The sequence below is a fragment of the Dermacentor variabilis genome, chromosome 9, assembly GCF_050947875.1.
Source record: "Dermacentor variabilis isolate Ectoservices chromosome 9, ASM5094787v1, whole genome shotgun sequence".
Taxonomy (NCBI): domain Eukaryota; kingdom Metazoa; phylum Arthropoda; class Arachnida; order Ixodida; family Ixodidae; genus Dermacentor; species Dermacentor variabilis.
In genome coordinates this window covers 57,303,101-57,330,041 of record NC_134576.1, presented here as the reverse complement: position 1 = coordinate 57,330,041, position 26,941 = coordinate 57,303,101, and the positions used below count along the sequence as shown (strand labels likewise).

General features: G+C 44.7%; 1 long non-coding RNA gene across 1 annotated transcript in view; it reads left to right on the top strand.

The window, feature by feature from the left end:
- LOC142592717 (uncharacterized) overlaps positions 1-21,868 on the top strand; it is a 37,585-nt gene extending 15,717 nt beyond the window's left edge. The window contains exons 4-6 of the long non-coding RNA XR_012830785.1: positions 3,867-3,896; positions 10,616-10,899; positions 21,270-21,868. This is a non-coding gene — a long non-coding RNA (uncharacterized LOC142592717). The remainder of the gene's footprint in view (positions 1-3,866; positions 3,897-10,615; positions 10,900-21,269) is intronic.
- The last annotated feature ends 5,073 nt before the right edge of the window (positions 21,869-26,941 follow it).

Genomic DNA, 26,941 nt, shown 5'->3' with positions numbered 1-26,941 from the left:
CCCATCTTCATGATGTGCCGACTGCAGGTCACCTTGGCGGGTCACGGACTTATGACCGCGTTCGTCGGTACTTCTTTTGGCCTGGTCTATACCATGACGTCTGCCGTTATGTCGCTGCGTGAGATCTCTGTCAACGACGCAAAAAGCCGACCACACTCCCTGCTGGTCACCTTCAAAGACTTGACGTACCATCAGAACCATTCTTCCGTGTTGGTATTGATCTTTTAGTCCCTTTCCGTACGTCTGCTTCGGGAAACAAGTGGATTGCTGTAGCAACAGACTACTCCACCCGATATGCAATCACAAGCGCTCTTCCGACATGTTGGGCAACTGATGTTGCCGACTTCCTCCTAGAAAACATCATCCTTCACCAGGGCGCCCCTCGACAGCTTCTCACCGACCGAGGCCGCTACTTTCTTTCTAAAGTTGTAAATGACATTCTACACTCGTGCGCGACTAAACACAAACATGCTACTGCTTATCATCCACAAACCAACGGTCTAACCGAGCGCCTTAACCGCACCCTTACTGACATGCTGTCCATGTATGTCTCCGATTACCATCGCGACTGGGACGTTGCGCTGCCATTCGTTACTTTCGCCTATAATTCGTTTCGCCAAGATACCGCAGGCTTCGCTCCATTCTTCCTCTTGTTTGGTCGTGACCCTACGTTACCTTTCGACACCGTTCTGCCTGCTAGTCTGAATTCCACATCAAGGTACGCCCGAGCAGCCATCCTCAAAGAACAAGAAGTACGCCATATTGCTCGACGTCGACTTGTGGAGTCGCATGACAATCAGCAGTGCTCATATGACGCCCGCCATTGTGACGTCCATTACACACCTGGCGCGCTGGTTCTCCTTTGGTCGCCGTCACGACGCGTTGGCCTCTCGGAGAAGTTACTTTCACGTTACTCCGGCCCTTACCGTGTCTTACGTCAAGTAATTGACGTCACGTACGAAATCGCCCCTCTTGTGCCAACCGTGGCTCCGCATCGCTCCGACGTGGTCTACGTCACGCGTCTTAAGTGTTACCACTCGCCCGCCTCCTAACCAGCCCCGAGCCGGTGCTTCAGCCACCGGGGGTCATGGCACACGCTGTCGACGAAGATGTTTTAATCATCGTCGGAGGAAGACGATGTTCTGGGCTTCGCGCACTGGCTCCCATCTTGTCAGTTGATATAATTATTGTAAATATTCTGTAAATACATGTCTCATTAGGTTAGGTTAGATTAGGTTAGGTTTGACTGCTTGCCGTTATTTAGTGTGCATGTGAATCTAAGCACACAGGTGTTCTTTCACATTTCGCCCCTTCTAATAATGGCTACCGCGGCCCAAATCGAACACGCCAGCTCAACCTCCGCAGCCCATTGCCAGAGCAACGGGGCTGCCTCGTCGGGTGGAAAATTTATTCCTGATGCAGTGTTGGCATTTCACAAATTTTCATTTAGACTAAAGGATCTGTTTGTAAATGTATGACAGGTTAAATAATTTCCCATGCTGTACTTGCAAGGAATGTAGGCCGGTAATTCAGAGTTACCTAACTTGTCCTAGACAACCACGTTCCCTGCTTCCAGTATGACTGCAGAATAGAACTCCACAAATACTAGGAGAAAATTTCTGCCCGAAATAGAGTCGCATAAGGTATTTTTCAAAATATTCGTGTTAATTTTATCCACATGCCGTACCCAATTTTATCCACATGCCGTACCGGCATAGTGGATTTTGTGGTGTGTTGCTACTTGGTGGTGTGTTGCTACATAATGCGGCCGCAGCGGCCGCATTTCGACTGCGGCGAAATGCAATAGCAACCGTGTTCCTTGCATTGAGCGCACGTTGAAGAATCACTGGAAGTTAAATTAATCCCGGGGTGCCCCACTACTATATCTACGTCATGGTTTTTGAACAGAAACCCCACTTCTTCTTTTTTTCATTTCATTCACACCTGCACATCACGCATCATTCACACTGTGCATCATCTGACGGATCCCATGGGCATTCCCATTAGTGTGTTGCAATAATTCTCGCCGGGAAACAATATACTATTCGCATACACAACTAAATAAAGGAGCTCCTCTTGACGCCAATGATATGCCAAAATTTTATTTAGCAAGCTGGGCTAAGTAAATCATGGCGAGCCAGATTCACAAGAAAATTATTTTTTGGACGTGTACTTATTCAAGTTCACGACTTCATTTTTGAAAGGACGCCAGTCTCATCAGCAGCAAGAGTGGGAGCTTGACGTGTAGACAAAGGCAAACTGTACAAATTTTTTAATAAATGGTTTTTTTCTCCGCAATAAATTGCTTTATGCTTATTCAGAATTTCGGAGAAATTTTGCATCCAACTGGTCCTAAAGGTACAAAATCATACAGTGGCCACGTAACCCAAGGAGATCTGTCTGTCGGTATTTGTGCGTATTTGTGTGTTTGTTGTGCTTGTGTTTGTGTTTCTGTGTGCCCAGAAAAAAATTCACATTTCAAATGTGACACTTCTGTTTGTGTTACACAGGTGAGGTAAGTGAGTTGTAAAACAACAAATCTGCCATCCAAGCTGCCCTAATTTTTTCGTTGCACAGGCATTCACATTAGGTATGAAAGATTTGAAATCGGCAGGACCATATGAAATTCTTTGTTGCACAGCTGATTTCGTTTATTTTAGCGCAGTTCCACTTGGTTTACTCAACAGAGTGGAACAATGTTGTCAACCCTAGGGTTGACAGCGCAAAACCTAGACGGGGACAGGAGACGAGAAGCCGACACCTCGAGCGCTGGGGTTTGTCCTCGGCTTGTCTCGCGTCCTCATCTAAGTTTTCCGCTGTTAACACCAGGATGAAGCACCAAACTAGGTCTATACTTTCGCGATAACATGACCAGGAATTAGCATGTATGGATTCCATGGTCGTCCCTTTGAAACTAGGCAATGTATTGCATCAACTCTACTTATTATATTGCCTAATAACTACATATGTTAAAGAAGAAAGAAAAAGAAATGAAAGAAAAACTAATTACCTTCACCGGGCTTTCTGGGCGGCTATTGGGAATTTGTTTTTGCACGCCTATGCTGTTTTGGTGAAGCTGTTTGTCGCTTCACCAATCTTCCGATGGCCTCTTATTAATCTCTATTGTGGACATGCTTACTTCCCCCCTTGCTTTCGCTGAACCCGGTGACAGTACAAGGTTCATGCATAACACTTTCGCCGGTGGCAATGCCGCTTGTCGGAGCACTGCTTCGCTCCTAATCAGACAATCATGGGGACATGGTTCTCGGCAGATATTAGCCTTTCTTTACATAGATATTTGATATATCCTCTGAAATTATTTGCATGCGAATCTGTTTTCGCGTGGCCGTAAATATATTGAATGTCAGGATCAATATCCGTAATTATTTAAAAATAGTTATCTGCATTGATAACAATTTTCCAGCATATCATTAATTATGCATTTATTTATTTCTTTATTTATTAATATATAGCAATCCTCAGTCAAACGCTTCACAAAAGCTTTGCTTTACACAGACGCAATCATGTGGGCTGAATCTGCATGATATCAGTGTGTTCGCATCGCTCAATCGTTCCCGTTTCCGCAACTTTTGAAGGCACACGGTTATATTGAAAGTTTCACTCCGACTAGATAGTACTAGAAAAGCCCAGTTCTTGTAAGTACGTCCCTCATATAGCAGTCATGATGCCGACATATATGCCTGAGATGCCGGGTGTTCCGCCCATTTGCGCTGCGGCCCTGTCCTATTAATCTCAAAGTTTGCTGCCATTCCGAAGATACTGGACCTTAGTTATTTTTGTTTTATACACTACGTCTTCTTGACCAGACGTATAAATCTAGATTACCACAATGTTTTTTTTTTCAGAGGCTGCTTTACAAGGAGTACCTGCGAACCGTAAGTCATACTTCGATTTGCTTGTCCCTTCATGTCTGCTCTCACCACCAAGACATATGCACCCTGACGAGGGCCTCCCACACCCTCATCTGCCCTCAACCTCAGCTGACGTGGTGAGGGTGAGGTGAGGGAAGGCGGCCGTTGTCAGGTGAAGGCGAGGGACGGTGCGGTGACGATGTGTTTATAAATGAGGAAAAGACGATTCACATTGTTGAATTTCAGAACATTCACTAAGATTATATGCGCGGTAGGTTTCAAATAAAACGTTTTGAAGTGCACGGGCAGGAAGCTTCTCTAGCGCAGATTTGCGTCGAAGCATTTCAACGCGTTTAGTTCAGCATTTATCCGCTACTGCTTCGCAATTGATGTTCCCGGAAGTCAAAACTATTAGCTTCGGGATTTCAGTGCATTAACATAGACTTATTTTATTGCAATCGAAGTGTAGTAATTACTGCTCAAGCTTTTTTTTTTTGCCTTTTCCGACTGGCAATATCCAAACGCTATGCCATAAACGGAAGACGTGACTTTGTGTTTGACAGAAGCAGCATAATTTTCTGGGCCATCACGATTGCCATGCACTGAAGAAAATTCAGCTTTGATGACACGTTTACATGCTAAGTTCCTTCTCGCATTTCTACAAGTTTAACATCGCCGTCGTATGATTTACCACCGCGAAAGCAAGAGCCAAGCCTCTTGATATTGTAACGCGGCGCTTCCACACGAACGTGACAACCATGCTGCGAGAAATACGAGGATGTCAAGAAGCACTGCACAAGATGCCTATTGGCTGGACTGCTTGATACCCTCGCATATACTTTATTTAAGAACGCGTAATCCACGTATCAGTTTCGTGATATATTAAAGTACTGTATAGAGCGACTTTCTTTTCGTTTTTCGCCTTATTTTACACTGCGACCCTGCAGTTCCACATAATATGCGGAGCGACACAAGCGAAATATTATATACGGACAGGGACATGTCGCGCTCATCGGCGTTTGGAACTCTATAGGCGTAGCTGTTCCCTAGAAACAAATAACTGTGGTCTACCTCAAACTGTCAAAAATGCACATGTGCCTCAGAAACAAAAGCGTGCGTGCGTCGGCCGCAAGAGCGCATCCACAAACAAATAAGAATTTGCAGATTCTGCGAAGATGGTTTTTTGCACATTTTACCTTCGAGTGCAATAAATCCAGCCCAGCCAATGTCCAGCGTCATCCGCACTTATCTGGTTCTGCACGGGTCATGGGGATGAAGAAGATATAACGAACGTTTTTGCATATTCAGGCGTCCGCTTGAATTCTTGGGTATTACTTGCCAAAACAACGATCTAATTATGACGAATCTCGTAGTGGGGAACCCCAAATTAATTTGGACCACCAGGGGATGGATCTTCAACGTTCCAGCGAAGCTCAGGACACGGGCTCCTTTGCATTTCGCCTACATCGAAATGCGGTCGCTGCACCCGGGATTTCATCCTGCCACCTCGTGTTTAGCATCTCAACTTAGCAGGCTATATTGTTGCGCTGCTAAGTGCAACATCATAGCATGCTCATCGTGGTCAGAAGAAACAGTATCGCCTGACGTCATGCGGAGAAATGCACCCGCAAGTTTCGTGGGCTCGTGGGACGCAAATGCGGACACAATTCAAGCCACGAAAGTAGTGGTGCTATAGCAACGCTGATCAGGTATTCTAAAAAATCTCAAACGGTTATGTGTCCATGTTTATATTTTTATTGTGTTTATCTCCACCTAAACATTTCGATCACCCCATGTAAGCTAATACAAAGGCAAACATACAGTCAGAGCTGGCATTAAGCTCAGATTTCATCATATTCATTACCTCTACAGAAATCGTCGGTTATGGGGAGCCCCTCGGATCTGCTATTCTAGTATCTTTATTTATCATTCCATTTTCTCTACTCTTGAATATGCATTGCCGCGTTTAGTTCAGCATTTATCCGCTACTGCTTCGCAATTGATGCTTTCGAAGTGCTTAAAACTATGCGAGCAAGACTTATTTTATCTCATTATTATTGCTGGTCTCAAGACCCAAATCTCTTTTTTTGGGCTTTCATTATAAAGGACAATGTTAAAAAGGAGGCGCGGTACATGTTTAGGTAGTCACCGCTAACAAAGTACCGACGCTACAGGTGCATGTAGGAAGAAGCCCTGAGCGGCGCGCTACCAAGAAAAGCTTTTACGAGATAACTATACCGATTGATATTCAAGAAGAACAATTGCACAGCAGAAGCCCTGAAGGCTCTGGTTATTCTAAACGAAAATATATTTTTCGTCATCGTGTTCATACCTAAAAAAAGGCGCATCTGTGTTAATACAAATCAATACAATATTTGAACAAATAGATCCTGAGCAACAAAGTTTGCATCCATGATTAACACGGTGCCCACAGATTCCAAATAGATCTAATTGGCTGACAAGGCGAGCAGCACGCTAAAGTGGAGAGGGTTTGGATGGGGCCCAGCCAGCACAGTGAAAGTAGATAACCGGGTGAGAATTGTGCTGCCGACGTCTACGATTTGTCGGCTAACCATTACTTACACTGCGTTCCACACATAGCAGTCAATGTTATGGAGGCCAGAGAGATTTCTTGCAGTGGCTTCGTTCACACTTGAATGTAGTTCGATGTCTTTTCACCGCAATTGTGCGCGACTGGTTTCTGTATGGGCTCAGTATTGGATGAAAGAAATCTTGATCCTCAGAGACACACTGGGGTATACGGCTCCTAATCCGTTGTTTTAGATCACTTTTATTTTTGTTGTTCTACTCGTGTTTTATATTTGCAACCCATCGCGGGGAGCCTCACGTGCATGCTGGCGCAAATGAACTCTGTTCGCGCGCATCGAAGCACGGACGGAACGCGCGGGGTGGTGACTTGACAGAACTTCTTGCATGACTTCCTCAGCGTTGACTGCTACGTATGGAATGAAGTATAGCTTGCGACGGCTAGTCGAAAATCGCGGCAGCGTGCAACGGAAGGTTAAAAATGCCGCTAAAGCAGATACTCAGCAAAGAAGAGTTGCCACAGCAACGCCGTGTAAGTGCCGAAAGGGCTCGATAATGTTATATTGCCAAGCAAAAATCTTCTATTTTACTAAAATACCCCCATGTCATAGGCAGCTCCCACTTGCCAGTGCCAGAGCAATCAGCGGGCAGCGATCTTCTATTCCTTTTGGAACGGGGCACTGCCCGGCTAGTGCGGAAAAAAAATGTTTTGTGTGACACACAGGTGCAGTGAGCGCAGCCGAAAACGCTTGACAGATAGTAGTGGGCTAATGACGAAAAAGGCGTCGATTCAAATATAATTATATTTGTTTCGTTTGGTATTATCATGCATAGAAAGTGTGAACATAAAAGGGGGCGTTTTCGCGGTTTTCGTGAAGTCGCATGACAGACGCGAAGCGGGGGTGGTCCGAAAAGTTTTTTGACCAGTCATGGAGGGCTGATTGCACAACTGGAATGAAAAAAGTTTGAAATAGCAGTACGATATAACGCCCCCGTTCATCCTTCTTAGGCCCACTGCACGAAACGACATGGCTCCCACAATTGTGCACTGTGTGACGTCGAGCTCATAAGAGCACCGGAGAAGCTCTTACACAGAAGTATTCGACACATAAACTGCAGGTACAAACATAGCGTACAACGCACAGTCCTCAAGCTATCGTTTGTCTTTCCTCTTTGTCTAGTGCATCAATCAAGTATACCTTGGTAACAAATAGTTTTCCATTCAATCGTTTTCATGAAGTCATACAACAGAAACACAATATAAACACATACTGGGTACGTTTTGTGTAGCACCTTTCCTTTACGTACTCTGGCGGCGTTCGCGTATGGCGTGGCCGCACGGACCATCCCTTGGGAGTGATCTGCGATGCGGACAGTGAGTGCCGACTGCTGCTAGCTTTGCGCGATGCGTTGAAGAGAAGTGCGCGGGCTCATTTCTATAAAACGATCTGCAAAAGGGGCTGGGTGCGTCCCGTGCTGAGAGCTTCGTGAGCGCTGTGATGTCGGTGCTTCGTTCGCGTGGAAGCGACAGGCAGCGCCAAGCTAAACTCACTCGCTGGTCCGGGCTCTATCTGGAACGCGATTGTCTTACAGGACGGACGGACGGGCGGACGTTTTTTCTCGTTCGTTAAGGATAGAAGTAATTATGCATATAAAAAAGGACTAAGGGTGTTCGCTGAGTCATCCGGGTCGCAAAAAGCACAAGAATGTTTTAACTCTCGCCTTGTAAGACAGAGTCAGTTTTACGTTGCAGGATTGTCGCTTTGCACAGACGTGGGCCGTCAAACCTGTTGAGCAAGGAAAGAAGTGAGCATTGCGTGTACAATATACTGCGGACACTGGTACAGAATGTAGCTGACGATTTCTATACTCATAAAAAAGTTTGCACCCTTTGAGGTTTACCTTGCACCACAGCAATAATCGTCATCTGTTTTGCCGTCATTTTCTTCCATTAGGCTACCAGCCCTGCACTTCCAAGTCACAAACGGCTTGCTCGTTATAAGTGTGACACAACATTCTCGACAGAAAAGTAGTGAGCGTTAAGTTTTCACGCAAAAAGAAAATTAAATTAACTTCGTGCCAAAGCCACGATCTTTTTATGAAGCACGCCGCAGTGGGGGACTACGGAAACATGGACCACCTGGGGTTCGTTAACGTGCACCTAAATCTAAGTACACGGGTGTCTTTGCAGTTCGCCCCCATCGATTCAGCCTCCGTAGCCGAGATTTAATCCTGCGACCTCGTGCTTAGCAGCCCCAGTTTTTAAGAAAGGAAACGCAAGCAAGGCCGACGACGATTATTTTTGGGGGACAAGATGAGCCCCAAAGGGTAGAAACTTATTAAAGAGCGTAGTTCCACGAAGTGGTCAGAGGCTGATGTTTCGGCCATTAGTATGCGGAAGGCGCAACCCTCTTCATTATCAGTGCACTGATTTCCGGGCAAAACGATTTATTCGTTTCCATGATTTATACAAGACGTGATGTGGCAAAGCTTCCCTTTAAGTGTAGTTATGAGAGTAATAATAGCCAATGTATCTCACTAGCCTGTGGCAAAGCTGCAATTGCAATTCACAAGTAAAAACACAAGGAATGGAATACCTCTTGTACGTAGCGCTGAATGTGCTTTTGTTTATACAAAGCGTGTTAACTAATAGACAAGCAAATAAATTTGAAGACGCAATTGCACTGCCTAAATAGTGACGTTCCATTCGATCTGCATTCATCTCCTAAGCAGCAGGCCATTATTAGGAAAATTTAGAAGTAGCGTCCCGGCGCGGCTTTGCGTACGCGTAAATTCAAACTCCCTTATATTCATTAGGCGTGTATTCCTAGTGTCTTGTTTCTTGGCGTTGTTTTGTACGCCTGACCTATAGCGCCCCCTTCCTTCGCGTCTACTAATTGTACAGCCCCACAGTATGGCATTTTAGAACAGCCTAACAGCCTTACCCTCGTGCTTCACCCTTGCTGGCCACCTTAGCTATAGAAAACCTCTCCGAGCTGCCAGATGCGTGCACGGCGTTGATTAGCCCTCTTTATATTGCGCAAGAATACCCACCAAACAACACTGAGAGATAGCCGGGTCGCTAATATGCATCGCTCAATTCTGAAACACGCATTTTGGTGTTTTATTCAAGCAACTTCGTCGTGTCTGCAAATGCACTGCGAAGCAGCAGCCTGCGAGGCTGGGCGTCGCAGTGCCGTTGCTGCGTTTTAAACACAACTCCGTGGCAGCAAGTCGCGCCACACTAACAGTGTAGTGCACTCTATAATAGTTGCTGCTACTGCCCTTATGCAAATTGACTAATATCCACTGCGGAACATTAGCCCTGTAATTAGTATCATTCAATGAGTCTTCTGTTGCTTTCATATATCTTTTAATTACGCATTCTTATTGTCACAATTAGGCACCCGACGTTCTTCGCCTCTTGGTTTATGTGGTAGTCTTATTTCTGCCATAATTCATTCTACTTATCCGAGCCTCAAAACATATACCACAGTGGATATGTGCTGTTTGGTATTGTTTGGTGTTGAGATATTTGTACAGGAGTAACATTGATTGACAGCAGAGGAAAAGAACTACGAAGCTTACCAGCACGTATGCCGCCTCTATGGTGAGCAACACAGCAACAAAGGACGTCAAGCAAAAAGTCAGAGAGGCTTAGTTAATCTCATGGGTGGGGACAATGGAAAAGAAACCTGCCATGAGTAACTAATTAGGAGGAAAAAATGAAATAATTAAAGAAACAACTACGATAACTCAAAGGCAAGCTCATTACTTTTCGAAGCAAGATCAGGATGCCTTAGAACACGCCCCTGTAAAGCGAGATATAAGAAGGAAGGAGAAGTATGTGCTAGCTGCGGTAAAGCTAGGGAAATGATGGAGCATATTTTATTAGAATGTGAAGATGTCTGCCCAGTGGTCGATTTAGGCACCACTGGCCTCCTGAAGCCCTTGGGTTCAGCGAGAGCAGGGGGAAAGTAAACATATCTGCAATGGAGACGTACAAAAAGAAAGTTCACAACAGGGGGTCAGAACATTTGGTTATGGGAACCCGCCGTGGGTTTTTTTTTTTTCTTTTTTTACCTAGGTAGGAAATTACGCAGTATAATAGCAAAAGCTTGGTGGCGTAGCTCACCGCCCCGTTCCAAAGGGGAGGCTCATAACATTCATCCATCCATCCATCCTCTTATGTGCAGGAAAGTTTTGTATGCTTCCATTTTGGCGCAACCGAAGTGCTGGTCCCTGGGTTGCGAGCTGGCAACCTCGTACGCAGAAGCGAAAAGGCCCAGCCGCTCAGCCATTGCACAGAGATGACAACGACGAAGCAGGAATTTAGCGCGGCGCAGCTCATGCCGATCTGAGCGAGGAAGGTGCGCGTGACAGTATCGAACGGGACGGGACGAGCTCCTGGAGGCTGGTTGCACCGTGGGAGCTGCTACTGCTGGCCCACCCCGTGCACCGAGCCCCCGCTACCATCGAGGTACCAGATCTAGGTGTTTCCTTCCGTGGTGACGTCACGAGAGTCACTAGTGATCCCGTCACTTGAATCAATGATAGGGAGCAGGTTTTTAAGCTTTGAAAGCAGGTTAGAAGATGTGCGACGGTGGTGACGTCACTCAAGAATAAGCTGTTACATTCTCAGAACCATTTCGTTTGATATGCATGTTGGAAGCGTAAGAGTGTATGCAAGACACAAGCCTAATGAGCTACATTGAATCGCTTAGTGATTATGTCAAGTGCTTCAGTAATGGTGAGCTAGTTTTTACCCTTGCGAACGATGTGATCGATATGCAAGACGATAGGGAACGAAATCGCATGTCATGATCGCAACCCCAATTCGCGTAATATACGTCACGATTCTGCCTCACTTATGTGGGTCACTCTTGTGAATCGGAAATGCGACTCGAAAAGGAGGAAATGAGCAAGCGGTATAACGCACGGAAGTGTTTCTGAAGCAGCCATGACGACACCGATAGCACGGAAACTGTGCTCCCATAGTGCTGACGTCAATATAGTGGTCACATCAATGAATAGACGGTATTCATGACGCCTACGACCTCTTCTGCGAGAATTATTTGTTTCTCAATCAATTTCTAACAGGATTAAATTGACTGACACTGACTGGGATTAAAATGTGTGGCACTTCGACTAAAATGGCTGGCGCAAGGATTAAATGAGCTCGCACGCTGATTAATTCGGATGGCGCTGGGATAAAATGTAGTGGCGCCTGGAATAAATTATTGGCGCTTTGATTAAAAATGCCTGCGCTCAGATTAAATTGGCTGGCACCTGGTCTATTTTCAATGGCGTTTGGATTAAACTGAGCGGTAAAAGCTGCAGATCAGAGTAGACGATTTTTACCCTATACTGCGCAATACAAACACAGGTCTTCCTCCTCGTCACATTACCAGGCGAAGTCTTTCCATTGGCAGTTATAAGTTCTCCAGGGTATTGTCGCAAAGGGCTAGGTTATTCTAGTTTGCGTTCTATGCTTCGCTATTGCTTGTCCTCGTGAGAATATATGTTCTTAATGTAATGCATTCTTCTCCGGATGCACTCCCTTTTCTTGCGGGTGTCTCGCTTCTTAACTACGCGAATCTCGCTGATAGTGCAGCTACCTTTCTTTTTTTTGAGCGATTCTGCTATTAGAGCCCTCAAAAATAGGGTGCCAATGGATGATTGCGTATCTGAAATGCTGCCAGTGGGTAAGTGCCACATGGCTTTAATTTGCTTTCAATCTTCTTTGATCCTGTCATTGTAAATCTTCTATTTGTTATTGTAAACATAAAAACTACAGCATATTGTCCTGGCCTAATCGTTCAATACAATATTTGCATTATGCATAGAACCGTTGTCTACAAACGATGAATGGTTCGCATTATCATAGAGTCAACTGCACTCGACTCTGCCCCCATATTTTTGTTCGCTCCGTAACACTGCACAGACATCATTTTTCTTTTTTTTTCTTAACTGAATTTATGAAGCACCATTAACATGAGATGACAAGCTTTGTCGCATCTACGTAACAGTATATCTAAAGTAGATTACACAGAAAAGTTGGGCCGCTCTAAAGGAGATTTAACTTGTAGGAATAGCTCTTCGTGATATTTAACTAACACATCACGTTTGTTACCTTTAGTCGATCTAGAAAATACTCTTCGAAAAATTTGCATTTTGAATGGTACTCCGTTACGCACTTGTAAGCCATCGATACACTTCCATCTTTAACTGTTTTGACAACTTCTGTTGAAACTTCTGGTTCTAAATTTCAGTATTGAAAATTTCTGGAGTTTAGCTCTCTGTGGGATATGCGAGTGATTTTATTCAGGACAGTATAGCTGTCGCCCGTGTGCCACGCTTTTGTGTCGGCACCGTTGTATCGGGGCCCAAATCGTTGACTGGCGTGCGCGAGCGGCGACTTTTCCGTATGACGGGGCGAGGCTGGAAACAGTGTAGCAGACGATGGGCCCAGCTGAGCGCGCTTCGTCCGCATGAGCTTAGCCTCAGACTGTTTCTAGCCTGGTCCCGTCATACGGCGCAGACGAACGGAAAAATCGCCGCTCGCGCACACCAGTTTAAGATTTCGGTGCCTGTACGTGTTCTATGTTTCGTATGATAGGGGACGGTTAAGGCCAGTTTACAGCCCGACGTTTAGATAATGCAGCGTTCACACGCATCCACTATCGGCGCGTAGACGCCACGCCAGTGAAAGCGCGGCGCTCTAAAGTCCGACGCGACGCGTGGCCGACGTATCCGGCGTACGTTAATCCGCCGTTCGTTGGCGTTCACGACATGCAGCAGGCTGCATTCAGCACCGGCCTCATCACCTAGAATGCATCGCGGCCGCGTCTCACCAGTGGAAGAAGGAAAATGGTCTCGCCGCTGGTGATGGCGCGTTCCCCTGCACATCGCGCACAATCTATAGCATTAATTCCTTCTTTGAGATCACTTTCTCTCTGCACATTGCAGCGAGCTCGCGGTTGCTTATCATACCGAGACCCCTACTTTAGTGTAAAATGCACATGCATCTAGCTACCCGGCGAGGTGTACGCGGTGGACTGTACGTAAATATAGGGTTTTCGGTTTTCTCGCCACCGTAACGTGACGAACCTGTCCAGCCCATGTGGGCGGCAGCCACGGCCACACGGGCAGAGCCCGAGCCATTTTGACCCATCACGGAGGGCTCTGGCCGATTTGGAATAAAAAAACAGATTGGAACACTTTTACATTTTACCGGCCGGCGTCGCCAATCTCCGCCGACGCTAGTTCACGCCCACGCTGCGTCGCACTATGAAGTGTCCTCTACGCAAAGCCAAGTTTCTCTACATAGCCATGATACCAGACGCTTCGGAGTGCATTTGTTATTGTGATAACAGTTATATCGATACCACTAGCCCGTTTCTGTCGTCGGCCTCGGCTTCGCCGTCACCGTCGTTGTCGTCGTAATGTTCCTTATAAAGTCCGAGTGCTTAACATACGGCCCTGTGGGTGAATGCGGAAACGTACAAGGATGAGCCAAGCATAGAAGCTGGATTTCGCCCTCGCAAACAATGAAGGCAGGCAGGGCGCGCGTTATCAAGCCACGGAGGCCAAGGGAAGGCGGCGGGGGGGGGGGGGAGGGAGAAGTACTTTACTGGGGCGGCCGCTGCATACTAAAACCCCTTGATAATTTGAAAGTAGCTACACTCTCCTCCTCACTACGCTTTCCTCCTCGATTCTCCTCGCCCGCCGGCTGGGCACGGCGCGCTTTTCCTCCTGAGCTCCCGCGGACGGGCCGCAGGATTCTATGGAGGCGTGTTATTTTGAGCCTGTTGCGCGCCCCACTCGAGCTGACACATTGACAAATGCTAATAGCAGCATTGATAATGCTGGACGCAACGTTTATGAGGAGGTTGGTCTTTTTCTTAAAGCCGTATGAACGGGGAATACCGATGTAAAGGGAGCTTTGGGACGAGTTCTATACTCCAGACAATTTTTCTGCCACATGATCAGATGCTTTACTTCGTGCATCTCATGTATTGCTTGCGACACATCCGTTTGTGTGTGGCTTATTATTCTATTCTACCTCTAACCCTACAGGTAGAATAGAACTGGCAGAACTTTTGAAGTTAATCAACAAGCCTAAGACAGCTCACCTAAGGAAGTATAATATGGATAAAATTGAACATACTCTCAGGAACGGAGGAAGCCTAAAAGCAGTGAAGAAGAAACTAGGAATTGGCGAGAATCAGATGTATGCGTTAAGAGACAAAGCCGGCAATATCACTACTAATATGGATGAGATAGTTCAAGTGGCTGAGGAGTTCTATAGAGATTTATACAGTACCAGTGGCACCCACTACGATAATGGAAGAGAAAATATTCTAGAGGAATTTGAAATCCCACAGGTAACGCCGGAAGAAGTAAGGAAAGCCCTGGGAGATATCCAAAGGGGGAAGGCAGCTGGGGAGGATAAGGTAACAGCAGATTTGTTGAAGGATGGTAGACAGATTGCTCTCGAGAAACTGGCCACCCTGTATGCGCAATGCCTCATGACCTCGAGCGTACTGGAATCTTGGAAGAACGCAAACATAATCCTAATCCATAAGAAAGGTGACGCCAAAGACTTGAAAAATTATAGACCGATCAGCTTACTGTCAGTTGCCTACAAAGTATTTACTAAGGTAATCGCAAATAGAATCAGGAACACCTTAGACTTCTGTCAACCAAAGGACCAGGCAGGATTCCGTAAATGCTACTCAACAATAGACCATATTCACACTATCAATCAGGTGATAGAGAAATGTGCGGAATATAACCAACCCTTATATATAGCTTTCATTGCTTACGAAGAAGCGTTTGATTCTGTCGAAACCTCAGCAGTCACGGAGGCATTACTGAACCAGGGTGTAGACGAGCCATATGTAAAAATACTGAAAGATATCTATAGCTGTTCCTCAGCCCCCATATTCCTCCATAAAGAAAGCAACAAAATCCCAATAAACAAAGGCATCCGGCTGGGCGATACAATATCTCCAATGCCATTCACAGCGTGTTTACAGGAGGTGTTCAGCGACATGGATTGGGAAATACTGGGGAAGAGAGTTAATAGAGAATACGTTAGTAACATGCCATTCGCTGATGATATTGCCTTGCTTAGTAACTCAGGGGACAATTTGCAATGCATGCTCACCGTCCTGGAGAGGCAAAGCAGAAGAGTGGGTCTAAAAATTAATCTGCAGAAAACTAAAGTGATGTTTAACAGTCTCGGAAGAGAACAGCAATTTACAATAGGTAGTGAGGCACTGGAAGTGGTAAGGGAATACGTCTACTTAGGCCAGGTAGTGACGACGGATCCGGATCATGAGACGGAAATAATCAGAAGAATAGGAATTGGCTGGGGTGCCCTTGGCAGGCATTCTCAGATCATGAACAGCAGGTTGCCATTATCCCTCAAGAGAAAAGTGTATAATAGCTGTGCCTTACCAGTACTCACCTACGGGGCGGAAACCTGCAGGCTTACGAAAAGGGTTCTACCTAAATTGAGGACTATGCAACGAGCTATGGAAAGTATAATGATGGGTGTAACCTTAGGAGTTTGAGTTATTAAGAGTTTTTATTATTATTACACAATACAATTACAAAGAAAATGTAATACAGAAGGAGGTCCCAAAGTAAAAACTGTCAGGGGGACCTGCTGTTACAACATGTACAAAATATGTAATATAGGATTAGCAACGAGGGTAAGAACAGCGTGAAAATGCAATCAACATATTAAAAGTAATTACTGAAAAATCGGGTAGTTGAAGATTACACAAAAATTAGCAAGAATAGTTCCATCTTGAAATACACATGAAGGTACTAACATTACAGTAGTTGAATAGAAGTATAATGATTATGAACAAAAGTGCGCAATCCAACAGTGCAACAAAATTAATTGACAAACGGCTGATAATCTATGAACATAAATCGGGAAAAACAATGAAACGTGGCTACACAGTAATAAATGTATACACACACGCGTACATAGCTACACACCTATATATAGACACACATATAAACGTATGTACACTTGTCAAATAATCAGGTAAGGTATGTTGTTAATAAGAACTGTTTTAGAAGCCGCCGGAAACAGTGTAATGAAGAGCATGATTTAACATTTGATGGCAGTGCATTCCAAAATGAAATTGCGGAAAAGAAGGCTGTCATTTTACCGTAGTTAGTGTTGACTTTAGGAAGCAAGAGATTATTATTTACAGAAAACCGCGTGGTATTTGTATGGAAAAGTTGCGTTCGGGGAAGTAACTCAGTTGGAATGTCAATGTTTTTACTTTTATACCATATAAGAACTAGTTTCAGCTGAAATGTGCAAGGTAAAGGTAGAATTTCAAGAGTGCGAAAAATGGGCGCTGCTGATGCGAGGTATGAACGGTGGGTAATTATTCGGACCGCCCGGTTCTGAAGGTGAATGAGGGTTGTCAGATTGGCAGGATATGTGTTGCCCCATGATGAAATGCAGTGTGTAAGGTGACGGTGAATGAAAGCGTAGTAAAGTGATTTTAGTATATATTGCTGAAAACAGTGTCTTGTTTGAGTGAGCACGCGGATGCCGAAAGCAGTCTTCTTAGTGACAGAGTTTAGGTGAATGTTATACTTAAGTTGGGGGTCTAATGGAACACCAACGAAAGTAATAAAATATATGGGGTAATGACGTAGTTATCAATGTATAGTACAGGGGTTCTAGTAGGCGTTTTTTGGGACGAGTGAAATAACATAAAATTTGTTTTAACAGGGTTAAAGTTTAGAAAGTTATTTTTACACCAAGACACAAGATTCGTGATATCGGCATTTAACTTTCTAAGTAGACTGTTAATGTCTTTATCACTAGTGAATATCGTTGTATCGTCAGCATAGAGGATGCACTCAGAACTGTTAATCGATGATGGTAAGTCATTAATGTAAATGAGGAATAACAGAGGACCCAAAATTGATCCTTAGTGGAACGCCCTGGTTCGTTGTTATTGGAGTGGATAAAACGCTTCCATACCTAATAACCTTGTTTCTGTTAGTGAGGTAGCTTTGCAAAAGAGCTCAAGCAGGTCCACAAATTCCAAATGATTCAAGTTTAGCGTACAAAATGGAGTGGTTAGTAGTGTCAAAAGTTTTATTAAAATCAACAAATACCACTCCCGCCCATGGCCCATTGTCGATAAACTGCTTTAGGCTGTCAGTTAGTTTTATCAGTGCTAATTCGGTTGATAAGTTAGCACGAAAACCAAACTGCTTAGCAGTCAAAAGGTTAAATTTGGTTAGATAGTTCGTTGGGCGATAACAAGGAGCTGCTCAATTACCTTACTAAAGAATGGCAGTATCGTATATGGGGCGATTATTAGAAAAGATATTCCGATCACCATTTTTCAATACTGGAGTTACTTTTCCTTGTTTGAGACTCGTTGTAAAAACGCCGGTACGAAATGCAGTGTTAATAATATCAGAGAGGACAAAAGATAACTCACGAGCAACAAGTTTGATTTTTGATGGATGAATTGAATCTAGGCCACAGCCTGTGGTCTTCAGCCCTATAATAGTGCGATGAACTTCATTTCGCGAAGTGGGTTTTAAGAAAAAGGAGTGAGGCACGCGGGGCAACTTGGGCAAGTTAGGGACACCGGCTGCAGAGCTCTTGAAGAATGATTAATTAAATGAACTTGCGACATCTATAGTAGGTTCTTCTAGCCTGTTTAAGTAAGACGGTGAGAGTTTGTGAATATAATTTGAATCGAGCCTTAAGGGCGAGGTTAAATGGTTAGATTTAATTTTTTGAAGAGGTTATCTTCTTTATTTATAGAGCGCAGTAGTCCTCTCGTGATCCACGGGTGCCTGGGGGTGGAGTACCAACGTGATATGGAGGATACAGACGTGCAAGTATTTATAATATCTGTTAGTTTCTCATTTAAAGTGCTGAACGCTTTGTTAACACAAGATTCCTCGGATAATAGGCCCCAGTCAGAGCCGGACACCAAATCCACAAATTTTCCTGAATCGAATGAACTCCTAATAACCATGTTATTTTTACATAAAGTTTTAATAGTTAGTAAGAGAAAAATTGGATAATGGTCTGTCAGTATAAAATTGACTGCACCAGCTTTTCGATTAGTCATGACATTACTGAGTACATGGTCAATAAATGCATTTTGACAGGACGAAGCACATCGTGTTGGAGAATCTAGTAAAGATTCCAAACCATGTCCAATGAAGCACTTGGAGTACTGGACACAAGAACTACCGTTAATATTTGTAATGTTAATGTTAATGTCGCCGACAATGATTACATTTGATTACACCTTTGATTTCCACATTGTTCATGCGGGAGTATTGCTGCAACTCAGCAACCTGTTTTGTTAGCTGCTCGTTCGTTCGCGAGAGCTTCTTATTTTCTTTGACCAGGCCTTCCTGCTTTGTCGTAATCGTTTCAAACGTTTCATTAAATAGGGCGATGCTGTTACGCAATTCCTCAACTTCTTTTCGCAACGAATCCATCTCTCTAGATAACTCAGCACACGTTGGCATTATGATTTGGCAGCAGTGGTACGGCAAAAAATGTGAAAACGAATTCTTATGCAGTGATGGAAATGCAACCAACCTTCGTGGGCGACTGAAAACGTTCAGCAGAATGCTCCGCTGCCGCGACCTCAGCTGTCAAGTGATGAATTCTGCGGTGATTCCACTTTATATGGTTTCCGGGTACCGATGGTTCCTCGGGTGATGCACAGGTGGCACGTGGCGCTTCGCTGACGAAGCCAGTCCTGTTAAATCTTCGTGAGTTAGGGCACACGTGCTTTGAGTAGGATGGTCGCAGCACTGCTGACACTGGTTCACGGTAGTACTGCGCCGCATCTGTAGAAACCTGCGTAGGCGACGGAAAACGTTCAGCAGAATGCTCCGCTAAGGGATAAGAGATAAGGGATAAGAAAAGTGCAGATTGGATGAGGAAACAAACGCGAGTTAATTACATCTTAGTTGAAATCAAGAAAAAGAAATTAGCATGGGCAGGACATGTAATGAGGAGGGAAGAGAGCCGATGGTCATTAAGGGTTACGGACTGGATTCAAAGGGAAGCGAAGCGTTTTAAGTTTTAAGGCACAAGCGTTTAGATCTCTATGTTTCAAGGTGGCGTTATAAACTGGAAGTATCACGTGACCCAAGGAAGGCCAGAGGTGACCCAAATCATGTCAACCCCTGTATAAGAGAATGCTTACCCAAGTTAATTAATGAATCATTAGTGATTGACATAAGGTGGATTAGGGAGGATTAATGTTGATTAGAATGTATTAGAGAAGATTAAGGTGGATTAGAGTGCCTTAAGAAGTATTAAGATGCATGAATAAAGATTAAGGTGGGGGAGGAGGATTAAGGTGAAGGGTTGATGAAAAGGTATTGAGACCGATTACGGTGTAATAGCGTGCATGAACTAGGATTAGGGAGCATTGAGGTGGATAAAGTACGATTAAGGTCGAATAATGCGGATTAAGGTGAATTAGGGTTGCTAAACAGTATTAAGACTGATTAGGATGGATTAGGGTAGATTAAGGTGGGTTAGGGACCATGGAGCTAGATTAGGTTTGAGAGAGGTAGATTAGGGTGTATTAAGGTAGATTGGGACTATTAAGCAGGATTAAGTTGGATTAAAGTGCATGAATAAGGATTAAGGTGGATGATGGAGGATTATGATGGATTAGGGTTGATAAAGGAGTATAAAGACCGTATATGGTAGGCTAAGGTGAATTAGAGGCGATGTAGGTTGATTAGGTTGTACTAAGCTGGATCAAGGTGGATGGAGGAGCATTAAGGTGTATTAGTGCGGACTGAGGGGAATAAGGTTTCATTGTGTATTAAGACCGATTAGTCTACCATAATCCTCCTAATGCACATTAATCCACCGAATCCATATTCATCGACCATACACCTCCTTCTCTCACTTTAATCATCATAATCCACGAGAGTCCTCCCTAATGACTCTAATCCACCTTAATCGACCTTAATCTACTCTAACCCTCCCTAATGCACTTTAATCCTCCTTAATCAACCCTACTGCTTCATCATTCACTTTAATACACCTTAATACATCATAATCGTCCTTAATTCACCTTAATACACATTAATCTACATTAGTCCACTCTAATCCTCCTTAATCCACCCTTATCTTCCTTCAGTCACTTTAATTCACTTTAGCCCACCAAAATCCTCCTTCATGCACCTTAATCGTTCTTAATCCGCCCTCATCCTTCTTCAGGCACTTTAATCCACCCTAATCCACTATGATCGTTCTTAATGCACCTCAACGCACCCTCATCCACCCTAATCCACCCTTATCGAACTTAATCCTACCTTGTCCTCCTCTGCGCACCTTAATCCACTTTCATCAACTTTAATCCACGTTAACCCTCCTTATTACACCCGAATTCATCTTAATCCAATCACTAATCAATCATTACTTTGCTAATCATTAATCATCTTCTATGCGCGGCTGCACGTACTTTGGTTCACTTCCCGCCTTACTTTGGTCAGGTTAAATTTTCTGTAGCTCACAACGGGACCTTGAAACAGAGGTCCAAGGCTTTCAAATTATCAAGGGGCTTTATTCAGTGCAAAAATTATCAAGGGATTTTAGCTCTGAAGACACACGAGCGCCATCTACGGCGTCCGCGATCCGCGTGGGCAACGCCGTAGTACACAGAGAGAAGTGGTTCTTGATGGGAAGGCGAAAAGGCTAGCGCTATTTTCTGCAACCCATGCGGGAGCACGGTTCAGCGCCAGCAGGGTGGCGGGGCTGGAGTTAAAAGAGAGGAACGACGGGAGGAACTCCTGCAGGTTGCCGCAGATGCCGAGGAGGTCCAGGCCCTGATGGACAACTGCGTGAGGGAGGCTGTCGAAGGCACCCTGTACGTCGATCAGCAAGAGCATCACGAGGTCACCGCCGGCCTTGGCGTCCCTCAGGGTGGACATTATGTCAGCGATCGTGTCCGCAGTGCACGGCCGCCGCCGGAAGCCCGTCTGTTGGTCTGCCAGAAAGCCGCGAGCACGGGCCATCCAGTCCAGTCGTGCCAGGGCCATGGCCTCCATCACCTTGCAGGCAGCGGAGGTGAGAGAGACCGGTCGATAGGATGACAGTTCCCTAGCCGGTCTTCTGGCCTTAAGGATGGGTACCACAATGGCTGTGCGCCATGCCTCTGGCACCTGTCCTGACTGCCATATCTCATTGAAGCACTAGAGCAGGCGCTGTTGCTCGCCAGTGCCCAGGTTACGGAGCATCTGTGGCGTTACACCGTCTGCTCCTGGTGCACTGCGGCGTTTCCCTCTCCTCAGAGCCGCCTGGAGCTCGTGCAGGGCAAGTGGCTCTTGGCAGAGGGCTGCGACCTGGTTGGACGTCCAAGCAGGGTAGATGCTGTGTAGACAGGTGGGTAGCTTGGCAGGGGGGTGTCCGACCGGTAAGATCGCTGCACCCTGTGGCACGGGAGGGGCGAACCGGTCCGCCAGAAGTTCCGCAAGGACATCTTCATTGATTGCTAGCGAGATGGCCACAGCGAGGACGGATTGACGGCTCGTCCTCTTGCTGGTGAGTGAGTTGAGTAGTCACCAGGCGAGGGGGCCCCTTGAACGGTCCTTGATGCTGGAGCACAGGCTCACCCAGCTCTGATTCCTCCTGCGCCGGGCCTGCCTTCTACAGCAAGCACCCACCCGTCTGCATTCAGTCCAGTGCTCTGCCTTCCCTGTCCGAATTGCTCTGCGCTCTGTGCGATGCCTGGAAGAGGCAAGGGCCTCTTCACTGATCGCTAGCGAGATGGCCAGAGCGAGGACGAGTTGGCGGCTCGTCCTCTTGCCGGTGAGTGACTTGAGTAGTCGCCAGGCAAGGGGGCCCCTTGAACAGTCCTTGATGCTTGAGCACAGGCTCACCCAGCTCTGATTCCTCCTGCGCCGGGCCTGTCTTCTACAGCAAGCATCCACCCGTCTGCATTCAGTCCAGTGCTCTGCCTTTCCTGTCCGAAATGCTCTGCGCTCCGTGCGACGCCTGGAGGCGCGGAGATGCAAAAGAACACCCGTATACCGTTCATTGAGCACACGTTAAAATACCCCAAGAGATTAAAATAATTACGGAGTCCTCCATTAGGGCGTGCCATATGATTACATCATGCTTTTGTACCATAAATCCAGTTATTTTATTAATAATTTCCTTCATACCTGCTCGACACGCAATATTCACACTCATCATATTCTCATCAGCGGAGGGATCCCATGAGCATTGCTATCAGTGTGCCATAGCAGTTCATGTTGAGAAATGGTATACCATTCGCATCCACAGATAGACAGCGCACCTGCTGACGCCACTATTATGCCCAAATTTTATTTGGCAGTGTGGGGTAAGTAAATCACGGGGAGCCAGATCCACAGGAAATTTATTTTTCGAGTGTGTACTTATTGATCAAGTTGATGACTTTGTCTTTAAAAGGGCGACAGTCTCCAGTCTCATGAGCATAGCTAGAATAGAAGTTTGGCATGTAGACAAAGAGGAATTGTACTCGTTCTTTATTAACTTATGTTTATTCCCCACTAAATTGAATATTGATAATTCTACATTACGAAGTATTTTCGGCAGTGGTTAGCCATCACCTAAGCTTTGGCTGCCATCAATAGCTTAGGCGGTGGATACCCGCACCTGCCGGAGAGTATGGGTTTATTTGCGTACAATAAAGCTTTTTGCGTTGCCGTGCAGCGTTTTCGCTCACTTCGGCACATTTATGACCTCGCTGTGGCAGCTCTTGTTTGCTGAGGATCCGTTTTAGCGGCACTCTTAACCTTCCGCTGCTTGCCGTCGCAATTCTCGACAAGCCACCTCAAGCTAAGTGCAAGCGGACCAATCGCAGATGCCAGCACCACCCTCTCCATCCGGGTATCGATTTTCAGCGCAGTGTCTCATCCCTAACGAATCCCTCTCCGCTTGTGCGTGCTCCTCGCCTCTTGTCACCCAATCAGATAAGACAAGCCGCGCACTGTCGGCAATGTTATTTGTTTCTGACGCAAACAAAAGTGACCTCCCATAAACGAGGAGAGCTTTTGACTGGTTTACTGAGACAACCCTGCGGGTCACCGCCCTATGTTTGCGTCGGCGGTTACGCAAATTTAACGTCAGGAGATTGGAATAAAAACATATTGAAATAGTTTTACATTATAGGGTCCCTAATGCAATAACTGTAAGTCGCCAAACACGAATTTATTACTACTGTACAAAGCCACCTAATAAAAGTATAGTTTAGACTTTCTTGTAAACATTGCACATAAAATTTGCTCGTTCTGTGAAAACTTGCTTACGCTGCTGCACTTGCTTCTATACATGCGATTACACCAAATAATCTGTAATCATTTGAGAAGAGACGATCACCAACAGAATAATTCTTTCTTTCTTTCCTTCTTTCTTTCTTTATTGAATACTGCAAACCTTGTACAGGGCCAAGCAGGGTGGGTTAAATGGCAACAAAGCAATAACAACAAAGTTAAAAACATCAAAGTGTGGCGAAAGGCACTAAAGAATCATTCCAGTCGGTTACAGTGCGAGGAAAAAATGAAAACTTGAATAAATCTGTTCGCGCAAAATACGGTGTCAGGGAATTAGGATGATGGTGGAGTGTACGCCTCGACGTTGAAAGCGACAGATATAGAGAAGGGTTAATAGCTAGATCTTGATTTGAAAGCAAGGAAAGAAACTGCAAACGTAAATTTTTTCTTCGTTGTTCAAGACATTGGATGCCTTTAATCTGCATTCATTCAGAGGGTGAGTCATACGGGGAAAATATAGAGTAAATAAACCTTATAGCTTTTCTCTGTACCTTCTCGAGGCAGGCGATAATTTGTTTATTAAACGGGTCCCAGGCAACGCATGCATATTCAAGTTTCGGTCCAATTATTGAATTGTAAGCAAGTAATTTTACGCTAGGGGGAGAATTTCTAAGCTTATGTCTCAAAAAGTATAGTTTACGGAATGCGGAAGACCACATGTTTTCTATCTATATGTAAATTCTACGATAAAGTATTAGTACGTGTGGCCCTCAAATGCTAATATTTAGTCTCTTCCAGCAAAGGTGACGTACCTTGCCTGTAGTTAAAGGAAAGCGGAGCTTTCTGCGAGAGAAGGGAAGAAAGACGGTCTTATCAGTTTTATTAAACTTCATGTCCCACGTTTTACATCACTCAAAAATCTTAGCAAGAGAGGAGTTAAGATGAATTTGGTCGTTAATTGAAGTTATTTCTTGAAAAAGCACACAATCAATCGCAAACAACCTGATTTGAACATTCGGATCAAGTTCAGTAGTAATGTCATTGATATATAATAGAAACGATAATGGCCCCAGCACACTTCCTTGGGGCACGCCAGAGCCGACCGGAAGGCAACCTGATTGTTGATCATTAACTTATACAAATTCGTAGCGATTTTTTAAAGTAGTTTGATATCCATATGATTAAAATTTTTGGGAGGCCAATGCATTTGAGTTTGAATATTAGTTTGTCATAGGGAACTCTATCGAAAGCTTTACTGAAGTCAAGAAATATGGCATCAATCTGACCGTTCTTATCAAGACATGAAGCGAGTGAATTTATTACTGTCACTATTTGTGTAATTGTTGAGTATCCTTTTCTAAACCCGTGCTGGAAATTAGGACTGCGTGCGCATCTAAAAATTCATTATTATGGTTGGAAATAACATGTTCGACTAGTTTACAACGTGATGATGTAAGTGATATTGGGCGGTAGTTTTATAATAATGCGCGGTCCCCTTGCTTGTGTATTGGAACAACCCTGGCTATCTTCCAGCCGCTCGGTAATTGTCGATGAAGAAATGAAATGCGGAATAGAATTACTAGAGGCTTTGCAATAGATTCAGCATATCTCTTCAGAAACACGTTAGTAAGGTTGTCGGGACCACATGATGATTTAGTTTTTAAATTTAGTAACATAGAAACTACGCCAAGGTATGAAATAAAATTTACATCACAGGGGTGAAACACTGCGTCATTGGATGGACAAGCACCGGATTTTGAAAACACACTGTGAAAGTAGTCATTGAAGTGGTGCGCAATGTCCTCGTGATCGGTAGACACACAACCATCAATGAAAATTTGCGACACCGGTTTCTTTTTTTTTCACTTATATATTTCCAAAACTTTTTTGGTTCCTCTACAATGAAATTTGGCAGCAGTGTATTAAAGTAATGGTCTTTCTAAGAGTGTACTGCGCGTGAAAGACCTTCTTTTAAATCCGTTAAATGACCCAAAAGTAAGCGCTGTTTCTTTGACCTTTTTCTCTTTCGCTTTCGATGGATTATGTTACGCGTCATCCACGGTGTTGCCTAAGAAGGAATTTACGTTTGCTCAGCACAAGTTTATCTATACAGTAGTAGCACATGTATTTAAAACGGCGGCAAAGTGTGTTCAAATCAGTACCATTAAAATCTATGAGGCACGTTTCGAAATGTTCTATGGTGGATGCATCACCTGTGCGTGAGTAGTCTTTGAAAGAACGTTTCACAGTGTTATTAGATTGAGTACAAGCGGCAATGAGTAAGCGAACACTATCAAGCAGGTGGTCAGAGATGCCTTCCACAACTTAAACAGCGTAATCAGGTAATCCTCTAGGCAAAAATGCCACATCCAGTACAGATTTGCTAGTTCCTTGCACACGTGTCGGTTCCTGAACTATTTGAATTAGGTCATGTGTTAACATCACGTTAAGTACACTGTTTAAATTATTGCTGTTTTGAGGAAGGCATTCAAAACGCTCGCAATTTCCGCCTGTCAGGTTTAGGTCAACAATAACTAGCAGTTTGCTTCTTTGGAGCCGAGACATATGCTCTTCCAGTTTGAACAGATAATCAGGTGCTGCATCAGGAGGTCTGTAAATGGGAAACATAACGAAGCTACGGTTCCATATGCACAAATATCCAAGGCCAGGAATTTCTTCCCAGAGAACAACCAGTAGGTGGTCTTTAATTAGAACTGCACCGCCACCTCCCCTGAAAGGCCGATCCCTACGAAAAACTTGGTAACAATTAGGGAAGACATCCTCTTCGGCTCTTTCAGTCCGCAGCCACGTCTCGGTTATGACGCCAATGTGTGGGTCATGTTCTAGTAAAGAAACTTCAAGGGGTGCCGTTTTGTTTACTACACTACGAGCATTTAGGGTAATGATGTGCAAGTGCTTGTCCCATTCTTTGGAAAGGCGTCAAGGCTCGGGCTGCTGAGAGCGTTGATTGTTTATCTTAACGCGTATGTGTTTTGTCTCATCCCAAAAGAACAAATCTTTATCGAATCTAAGTTTATCATGAAGTAGGTGTGCTTTTTTACCCTGCAGTTTCTCATCTTTCCCGCTTTCCCACAGAAGCTTTCGTTTCTTTAGCGTTGCTTGCGAGTAATCATTTTGTACAGACATGCCTGAATTTTTGAGCTGGCTGGAATTTTGAAATATAAGTTTTATTTTTGTCAAAATCTTGCAGA